The sequence below is a fragment of the Struthio camelus genome, chromosome 2 (genome assembly GCF_040807025.1).
Source record: "Struthio camelus isolate bStrCam1 chromosome 2, bStrCam1.hap1, whole genome shotgun sequence".
Lineage (NCBI taxonomy): Eukaryota > Metazoa > Chordata > Aves > Struthioniformes > Struthionidae > Struthio > Struthio camelus.
This window is the reverse complement of record NC_090943.1, coordinates 160,915,435-160,925,636: the sequence shown is the minus strand read 5'-3', so window position 1 is coordinate 160,925,636 and position 10,202 is coordinate 160,915,435.

The window sequence follows — 10,202 nt, the reverse complement described above, 5'->3', positions numbered from 1 at the left end:
AAAACAGCCCAAACGGTGGGGAAATGGGGCGGGAGTGCAGCCGCTTTCGTCCCCCAGCTGCTCAGCCCCCAGGGAACAGCCTAGTTCATCAGCCCGAGGAGATTTAAAATCATTTTCCGTGAGGAAGACCTAGCCGTGCGGCCGCAGCACGGCCCGAGGAGGGGCAGGGGCAGGGGCGGCCTGGCCGGCCGTCCAGGCACGCACCGAGTCCGCACCGGCAAGGAGTTCTGCTCCTGGGACTGTTCATAGGGGTTAGGCGATCGCTGGACTAAAACAATACACGAAAACAGGCATAGTCCCAAAGAACTGATGGTCCTTGTGTAGCCCTGACCTCCTGTGGGTCACCTCTTAGAGGCACCTACCTGTCGCCCTTCCTTTTTTCTGTAACAGGAACTACACACCCTTCCGTGGCTATGCCCCTGTTGCAACACAATATTTAGCACAGCTCTCTTATCACAGTAGAATAGTACTTAAAAGTAATTATGTTATTAGACGTGACCTCACGAGGTATCTGAAGGAGAACGAGCAAAACCAATGATAAGCAACTTGAACAACACAGGTCCTGAGTCAAGAAAAGAGGAGCTGCGATCATTGCGGTGGCAAAATAACACTGTATTGGTGGATTCTGAAGAACTTTGGAGAAAAACCTCCAATAATTTCTCATGCCTACGCAGAGACCGAAAACAAACAGGTAGACTTGAATGAATAAAGGTGGAATAGGAGCCAGTAAGAGAAAGCTTTTTGGTTCATTCATCGGGTCAGTCAGTTTAGGCTAAAAATAAAAATACCGGCAGCTAAAGAGATGAAGCACAGGTCTGTCTATGTGGTAAAGATACTGATTTTGTCCAACTATGGTGGTTATTCCCTCAACAATGAAACTAACTTTGGTTCAGTGGAGGCATCTGTAATCATAGGAATCTACCTGTAAAAACTGCTCACAGCAGGCTCACAGTGTAAAAACTGTTCACCCCAGGATGAACTAGAATTATTATAGCTGTTAGCAAGTAGCACGTTTAAACCACTTGAGACTGAACCATCTCAGCTACACCTGCACTTAATTTCCTGCGTTCAATTTACTAAATGTTTGTTGTGCCTGCTAATTGCCTTATTTTATGAATTGAGCATTACAGATTCTGAGATCACTGGGTACTTTGAGAGACCACAGTAAACTGTGTATAACCCTTCTGGGCATTTCATAGCAGAGACCAAATACTGGGAGAATAGTAATCTTTTAAGTTAGAGCGAGTATTGGAAACAATGTCAACCTTCTGAACACTGAGATAAATCAATTGACAAGCATGAAGCAAAAACTACTTAAAACAGAAGTAGGATAATGCAAGCAAGTAGTCGGAAGAAGCAGTAAAAGCTTGTAAGGCTAATAGAAAGAAGGATGGTGTTCAAGAAAACAAACTAAAGCAGAATCATGTAAACGAGGATGAGTGATGTTTTTAAGCTCAGAATGAAGTTTCATCTTCCACTCTACTGCCGAAAACCCCTCTTTACACAGGTGATTTATGCACCTGTAAGGTTACTTGGGTCGGTTCACTGACGAAATGTAGATGTACTCCACTACAAAAAATTAACTCTAATTAATCCTAGTTGCAATATAGACACATGAATGCTTCATCTGAGATACAGGAGGGGGCAGTAATAGATGGCTAGAACAGAAAAGAGTGAGTGTGGGTGTCTCTTGTGCTAGAGACTGTAATTACATCTTATTAGATGAGCAATGAAACTACACGCTTGTTCCCCTTCTGCCCTGAGAAATGACCTTCTGTTGACAAAATGTTCGTAAAAAACATATTTCACGATTATGTAATTCATGAGTCAGTTTTTGCTTGATAGTTACATTCCAAATGGTGAGTGTTGTGAAGTGAAGCAATTTCGAGTTTGTTTTTTGAATGCTTGTTCATATGTGGTACACTGAACACTCACAGGTGTCCTGCACGCGTCAGTCTGGACTTTTTTGGAGAGCTGCATCTGTTAGAGGCTCAAATGTTAGCAGAGCACTTCCATATTTCCAGCATAGGACGGGAGGGTCCCCACTATTTCTTAATTCACCCTCACTGCCCTGACTGTGGTCAGACCTTGACATATTTACATTTCTTTTTTTATTGTAAGAACAATCTTCTGTTAATACATTGTTGTAAGTAAGAAGGTATTTCTGTAGGTAGTTAGGCAGAGCTACTGATTTTTTGCCTCTTATTCCCATTTTACAAAACAGATTGTTTTTTGTTTTGTTTTTGTGTGCATTCTTGAATTTTTTTAAGAATGTTGTTTCTAGAGTACGAAACAGTATTCTGTCATTTGCGAAGCACAAGATGAGTGCTATGAAACACCATTTCATGTTTTTAATCGCACGACAGCAAATACAAACAGGCTGAAACAAGAATTTCTAAAATTACATAACAAAATTTCCAACGAGGAAATGAGAGCACCTGAGAAGTTGGAGTTGAGCAGACTTTTCTCTTATCTCTTTTCCAGAAGCAGCTTCACCCAGTGAAGTGCTGTTTTTGGACTTGGACAACCAGCAATTGATAGGATAGTGATGCAAAATTGGAATAACTAGAAGTGATGGGCAGAACGTCGGGATATTTAAAAAATACCACTTGATTAAGATAAAAGCTTGCCAGTGTTGCAGACGTAGACTACATACATATGCCATCTTAAGATACAGACCCACAAAATACAAGGCAGGCCCCTAGTTTGGAGAGTTAGCACAAGTACCCTGCCAGTACATGCATTAGGACCCATTTCTAAGGTATCAGACCTATTGCTTATATTGATATGTTTCAGTATTTGTTATGAGAACAAGTGGAGCTTTGTAAATGTTTAGAAGAAGAAGGTGTCAAAGTTCCTGAAAAATGGGAAGGGAGATTATATGAAACTGCAATTATTCAAAATTAGGAATGCTTGGAGCAAGAGGACACTTACATAAAAAGCTGCAGTCATTATTGTTCTTTATATATTAATGGGTGTGTGAAGGACTGCATAATTGTTATCATGTTTCATGTGGGGATTTTATACACAAAAGTTGAGTGTTTCAATTTTTCTAATAATTTAGTGCAGTGCAGTTAGATGTTTTCAGGAGCTGATCATAATGAAGAACTGTGACTGCGGATATTTTTGGTAAGTTTTTAATATCAAAAAACGCTTTAGATATTCAAGCAATAACAAAAATATTACCAAATATGTGTGTAACATGTGAACCTGAGATCCACTAAGGAACTTTGACTGTCAAGAAGTACATTATGGAATTTCATGCTGATGAGACTATTTTTAAAGTCACAGAAAAATGGATGCTGGATGCTGAGCAATGTTTTCTCTCCCTCCCAGCAGGAAGACTATAAAATAATTTGTCTCATATTCATGCATAGCTAGAGAATTAAATCCAGTAGCCGTCATGCTCTTTGCAGCCCTGTGGTACAGAGTATTTAAGAAGGAGCCTATTCTGGGACAAAGCTGTAATGCCTGGGGTGTTCAAGTTATAATTTAAAGTTTTGGGGGCTTGACAGGCAACATATAGGCTGTGGTACAGCCAGTGGTCAGATGAACATTGTGTTTCCTCTGAGTCATCCCCAGCATCTATAAGCACTTGTGCCCTTCTCTGTTCCGTTTCCCTGATCAAGCTGGAAATATACTTTCAATTTCTTCCATTTTTTTGTATCCTACATTGTACATCTTTTTTTGTTTTTTTAATCTCAATGTGTTGAATTCCTTTCTTACTATATAGAGCAGCAAGTGTTAGTCAATGTTATCCACAATCACAAACCAGCTGACTGGGAAGGAGAGAAAGGGAAAGGATAACTCATTATTTTCAAAATTGCAATCTTCACACCAGTAGTGACAAAATATTGTGGGTTTTCTTGATTTTGAAATTCTGTTCCATTGACTCTTCCCTAGTCTTGCCTTGTTGAGGATAGATAGCAAAATGTTTTCACCAGCCACTACAGGCGTTTACAGTCCTCAGGTTTGCTATGTGAAGGTGGTGATTTAGGAAAGAGGTTAACAGATAACAGACAGACTACAGATACTGGGGATGGAAAAAGAGGTTAAAGAACCAGAAGGCAGCCATAAGGCAGAGCTGCATAGCAATGTCTTAACAGTACTCGTATTTGTAGTATAAAAAAAAGTCTTTCGTCTTGTGCAGTTACGCAACATTTAATGGAAATGCAGGCTGTTTCTCTCCTTCAGTTGCTCAGATAGTGGTTTGTTTTGGCGTAGCTGCAATTCAAATTCACCCAGAAGACAACCAAGCCCTGAAGTTCAGTAGGGAACAGCACTGAAGCAAAAGGTACAGTAGCTCAATAAGCAGGAAAGCAGCTCATATTTATGAGTTCTCATGGCCTAGAATTGCAAACTACGCACCACCAATGATCTGTCCATTCATTACAATATCGGAAGAGCTGAACAGGGCGAATAGAAAGGACAAGCCAAACAAGCAGAGGGATCAGTAGAGAGAGCTTAGCAAATATTAAAAAATCCTTATAGGATGGGAATTGGTCAACATTAACTGCTGTGAGTGAACTTGTCCTCCAGCTGAGCAAACTTCATACCTAAGTGGCTTTATTGCAACATACAAAAAATGTTACTTGTTAAGAAAAATGTTTTAAATATAATTGATTAAACATCTATCAATATCAAGCCTGGATAAAGTTTATGACTGAAAATTATGGGTAGGACATGTCAATAAAAATGGAGGCAGCATATAATTATAGTGTCTGCAGAGGCACATTACAGAAAAATGCATGACCTACAAAATTTGGTATAGAGAATCCACACAGCTGGGAATTTACGTTTAGCAGATTTTTTTTATAAGCCAGTGAGTGACTCCTTAGACCTCAGGTGTGTGTGATAAAAACTTGTGAATATCCATCATCTCACGGTGCAAGTGAGTTTTTCCACCCAGCTCTGTATGTTTCCCTACCATCGATCTTCCCTGTTGCTTTTATTCTTTTCTGCACCTACTCTTAGTTTTCATTGAGAAGTACAATTAATCTCTGAACACTAGAAAAGTTCTTTGAGACAAAATACGCTTTTGAATCTGAGAACTGAGTATTTTCCTCTGAAGTTCTAAGTTCAGGTTAGTGACACTTCTAATCTCTGATTCCAACTCCTTGAGCTCTGGCATACTGATTATAAATTTGATATTGATTCACCCTGCACAGATGAGGGTATTGGAAGTTGTTTTGTTCGGGTAACTTTTACCCTCTGTGTAGAAACTCTGCAGGCAGGATGTAGACAATTTAAGAATAAAACCCAGTTGTTTATGGGCCAATACACTAAATATTCTCTCCTTGATAGGACGATGCACGTACCCACAACCATGGCTCAAGCTTCACCGCTACCATTATAAATGGACAGCTGCCCAAATTGCTGCCTATCTCTGCCCTTCTTGTTCACCTCACCGTATCCAAATGGTCACCACTAGATGACCTGTGCTCCACTCTGGCTTTTTCCACAAGTTTTAGTCAACGCCAAGTCCGTTTCCCAGGAAGGATTCTGTCTGCCCTGGCTTAGGGTGGGTCCCAGGCTCTCAAATTTGTTCTACTAATATGAAACCAGGCTGATTTTCAAGAATCTCAATCTTTCAGCTCAGTCAGGGCTGATCAGCAGAACCAGGCTTGCTGGTTGTTGCTCCTGGCCTGTCCGTTCCTTTAGGGGAGAGATTGGGTCGTTCACAAATGATGCGCAAGGGAGGAGATGGGCGTCTTCATGCAGCCGTTGAGGAGGGCTGGCTTTATAGAGCTGCTATCTGTGTTTGGGCTGGATTGGCCAGTAGACTCGGCCTCTGGGGACTTGCAGAAGGCCAAGAGGACTCGTAGGCTGTAGTCGGGCAATCTTCCTTTCCTGTTTTGTTCACTGGCTGTCTTGCAGAGTGAATAGAAAGACGTGGTGGCTAGGAGGTACACAGCAAGGACTGGTGGGATAAGCAGTGGCTCCATGAGTGCTCTCTACCCATGGTAGACTGTGGGCACTCTCTAGATGCCCTAGAGCCCTGCCATAAAAATGTAGATGGATATTCCTGCATGAATCCCTTGTAGGAATCACATAAACAGTATTTGTGGCCTCCTGGACTTGCTTCTGATGATCTGAAAGTCACCTTTAACAGGATAAGAAGCCGTGTCTCTTTTCCTCCATACCAGAGTTTAGGCAACAGTCCGTTTCATTTCCCATTGAAATCCCTTAATAAGTCTGAGTTACAAGAGCTGCAGTTTGGCTTAGTCTCCAGGACAATAGCAGAGTTAATCAGCAATCATCTAGCTTTCAAAATGAAAAGGGAGTATATAATGATTACAAATGTACTGCAGGGAAAACGTATACATAAGGAAACATAAACATACTAAATTTACCTGATATTACACACCTTCCCCAAAAGGTTCTTTCAGATACAATCTCAGGTTTGTTCACTTAAAAAAAAACTGGGATCATTTTCAAGCATGCTGGTTACTTTCAGTATTCATCAGTGCTGGAGGAATTTATACATGCTTGCTTGTCTGTAGATTAGCCAAACAGCAGGCTAAAGTTAATTTTTTTCTTCCACAGATACACAGCTTCCACAGTGTGCTCCTGTACTAAGCATTCAGCAATGAAGAAAGGCGGTTGTTCTGAGAATCAAGGTGTAGAACTCAGATTTTACAAGATTCAAGTCTGAGATATTCTTATTTCAAACTCTCGAGTTCAGAGGAGGGAAAAAAAGTACTTAAGGCCAAAAGGGAAGAAAATGGGTTAAATATGGATGTCAATATTGCTCTGTTATGATGCAGTCATATGTGAACAGGGCTGGCTTAAATTAGATGTGCAGTTTTGACTCAGTAACACTCCCTGTAAAAGGGGATATCTCTTTTTTCCCTTTCTTATAAAGGCATGGTACCAAATTCTACTGCCAGCTGCAGCTGTTTTTCCCACCTGATTCGGAATTTGATTCTTATGAACTAAAAAGCTGCAGTGACTGATAGGCAATTTTCAGTCAGCATATCCTTCATTCACATACAAAGGATTTTTCAACTATTTTATATAGAATGTGTTTTAGCTACTGTAGATGCCTAGCATAGCTAAGCTAGAGCTGTAAAAGCAGCAAACTGGTTTTAAATTTCCACCTCAAAAAAAGAATGCCATAAGCACTGCTATCGGGGCAAAACCCTCTACAGACTGACTGAGTCCGATTACTCACATTTTCGGAACAATCTTTGCTTTTAGCTAATAGCCCCCTCTTGTGGAACTGTACTAAACTACATGCCAAAACGCTCCAATACTTTTTTTTTTTTTAATCGGGGTCTGCTTCACAGCTATGCCGCTGCCTGTATCCACTACTTTGCCATACACACAAGCCAAAGCTAGATGACAGGGAATTCCAGTAGAGGAATAGTATTTTAAGTATTTTTCATTTAATCATGACTTTTGCGCTTTGGGGGAATTATCAAGCTGTATTTGTAGCTTTTTCCTGCTTTTTAGTTGTCTTTTAACTTCTTAGTACAACATTTTTCTAAAAGTAATGGGTACTTGAAGCTAATCTCATGCTTAATTTTAGGGTCGCAGGTCTTCAGAGCTCTTTTGGCACTTCAGTCAATATAACACAAAGGATTACTGTGAAAAGAAGCAACTGTGAAAATCAGCAAACATGCATATCCAGGACAGTGATGTAGCAAGAGATATTAAAGATATAATCTTTGGATGTATGTACAGTGGTGCAGTGAGCAGGAAAAGTAAGATGATTTTACTGTGGTATATGGCATTGGTGACAATGATATCAGGGATTTGTGTTCTCAAAGGTAAAAATTCAACCTTAAATACTGACAAAAGGTGAACAAAAGAGCACTGTACCTGACTTGTAGACTGGAAAAAAGGGATTGGAATAGGATATGTAAGAATTTCAGTGTGCTGAATTTGTCCAATAGGTGACTGAGAAATGACTGGATTACAGCACAGAAACACCTTTAGAGAAAGAAAAATACCACATGCCAAAGGGTTCTTTAGTCAGGCAGCACTGGCTCAAAAGCAAACTGACCCAGATTGTTTCAGCTGAGGCATAAGGCCCTAATGTTTAACACTGAGGTGTGCAATGCCTGGTAGAACCATCTCTTTATGCCTTTAAATCAGATGTGACGTTATACATATTTTAGCCAATGACAAGCTGTGCTTTCATTCAACACAAGTAATTGGGTCAAATGCAGAGGTAACTGGATGACACAAAATGGCCTGTATTACATATGACACTTTAAATGACTGTGACCCTTCTCCTGGAACTTAATTCTAGGAATTTGTATACTCTCTTGAATTCAAAACCAGCTGCTTACCAGAGTTAATGAAGAAATGAGTTCTCCTTTTCCTGAGAAACTCTGGGACCCTCTGTAAAATGCCAAAGGATACTTATTAAATGAATTATTAGAAAAAAAATCCCAAATATGAAACCGAAGTACTTGACTGTGGCAGAGACACCTGTAAATGTCAGATTTCCTGAGAGAAGAAAAACAGCAGGCGAGTATGACAAGATATTATTTGAAAATGCAACATTATAACATTAAAGCAAAATCCAGGTTTTTCCGCTCAGAGGGAGAAATGAGTTGGTCACTTCTTGATAGCTGACGTAAATGAAATACAGATGATTATGACTCTACAAGGAGAATGACTGGGAAAAGGAGGGGACTTTTTCCTCCACGAGCAAGTATCTAAACTGAGCCTGTAAAGAGAACTCCCAAACGTACAGTAACTGCAAGAAGACAAGAAAATCCAAGGCAAGCAGGAAGCAAATGCATCAGAATGACAAAGAAGAGCCTAAAGAAAGGGGATCTTTTCCATTTTATTTTCTACAGCAGTTCTCTTTCACTGACATCTGTTTTCCATCTACTCTCTGTTGCTTCAGGTCAGGCTTGTACAAAGATACTCAGATTCTCTCTTAGCCAGACCTCCTCTAGGCTTTTTGGCTGGTGGCTGTGATGCTTCAAGAGTGAAAGAAAGCAACGTGTTGCTGGACAACAGCTTGTGTGCCAAAGCTGAAGTGCTTTTGCTAAAAGCGTGTCTCAGGGAGATGAGACGAGTCCTTAGCTATTTACCAACAGGTCAAATGCAGTCATCAGGCAGGACGGAGAGAGAGACTGAAGGTGCTCTGACAGGAGAGCTAGTAGTAGTAGGAATGAACAAGCAGGGAGCATGGGGCCTGCTCCTCAGAGGAATGGAGTAAGAAGTGGACGCAGGACGCTCTCCGCTGCCCTGCATCTTCCTATGGGCACTGCCTACTATGCTGCTGCCTGAGCTTTCTGATGTATGGTTCTGGTTGCTCTTCAGGGCAGCCAGACCTTGGCAAGCCGATTTACTTACACAAAGCACAGACCAGATTCTGCCGTTTGAGGAATCCTGGCCTGCAGTTACCTAACGGACCATGGCAATGCAAATGATCCTCAGAGAGCTGTCTGGGAAAACACTGCTGGGACTCTATCAAGCTAGTAGCAAAGACAAAACACAGTCATTAGCATCAATTAAGTGTGGTAGTGAGGTCTGTCCACTTAACTTCCCCTGCCTGGGACACCAGCAGGCACTTTTGTTGTTATTTAGAGCCAGAATTGAAGAGAAAGTCTGGGAGAAGCCCTGCTTTTGTATTCAAACCCATGCAAGCGGTTGTAATAACAAGCAGACCATACAGGGAGTGTCTAAATTAGCGGGCAGTTCCACTGTGAAGGAAGTCGTTAGGTGGTAAGGTCTAAATGTTTTTGCCATATTCATGCTACTGTGTTACACAGAAAAGAGTTCGCTATATGAACAAGTGTATTTCTTGTTTCTTCTACAGCAGAATACCTGTTCCCAGATACAAGTGAGAGACTAAGTATTTAAAGATACATCAATCCCCTTTTCAGAATGGATTTCACCCACAAACTTCAGCTTCTCTGGTTTGTATTTTCAGTCTATTTTTCCTCGCAGATGAGACTGGACATTTTTTCTCAAGTTTCTCTTGTCCAGTAACATTTATTGGCTGAAATTTCTTATTCTCTGGCAGCAGCAGAACTGTACTTAACGTTTGCACACAGTGTGATGGCAGACTAAAATTGATGGTTGATTCAAACCACCGCACATACGTGCCTTATCCCTGCCATGGGATAAGTAAATGGCAATTGAAGCAGCTTTTGAATTGCTGCAGTTTTCAAGCCAATGTGATAAGGCAAATTGTATTTAGAGGTAGTTCACTTCCAGATTTTAGATTTAAAACA